Below are 595 nucleotides of genomic sequence, written 5' to 3' on the forward strand. Positions count from 1 at the left end.
TATATATATATATATATATATATATTTGTTTTGCAAGATTTTTGATGTGAAATCGTGTGTTGAAACAGATGTTGTTGTACTTGGGGATGGTCATATTGCCAGTTTAGCCAATAAATACAAAATGGCTGATATTTAGCAAGGTGATATTTAGCAAGGAAGGAAACAAAGGACCACTGATGAGGTCAAAGAAGTGTGACGAAAGAACTCTGGCCGAAATAAGATTAAGATTAATGTAATATAAAGCTGAAGCAAATTAACACCAAATATACAGTGCGTGTGTTTTTATTGGCTAAACTGGCAATATGACCATCCCCAAGTACAACAATATATATATATATATATACTTCACCACAAACACGTACCCAAGCAACTACGTATCGATCTGTGTTCATTTATCAAACTACATGTATGTGTAGGTTTATGAATGGGAATAGAGAAGGAATCTTCATACAAAGAATCTCACGCGATCTCAATTCCTTTCTCTCTCTCTATGTCTCTTTCTCTCTCTCTATGTCTCTTTCTCTCTCTCTATGTCTCTTTCTCTCTCTCTGTCTCTTTCTCTCTCTCTATGTCTCTTTCTCTCTCTCTATGTCTC

General features: G+C 35.0%; 1 protein-coding gene across 1 annotated transcript in view; it reads right to left on the reverse strand.

Annotated features, from left to right (window-relative positions):
- Positions 1-595, reverse strand: part of LOC106882105 (fasciclin-1) — a 73,669-nt gene that overhangs the window by 39,845 nt on the left and 33,229 nt on the right. The window lies entirely within an intron of this gene.

The sequence above is a fragment of the Octopus bimaculoides genome, chromosome 24 (genome assembly GCF_001194135.2).
Source record: "Octopus bimaculoides isolate UCB-OBI-ISO-001 chromosome 24, ASM119413v2, whole genome shotgun sequence".
NCBI lineage: Eukaryota > Metazoa > Mollusca > Cephalopoda > Octopoda > Octopodidae > Octopus > Octopus bimaculoides.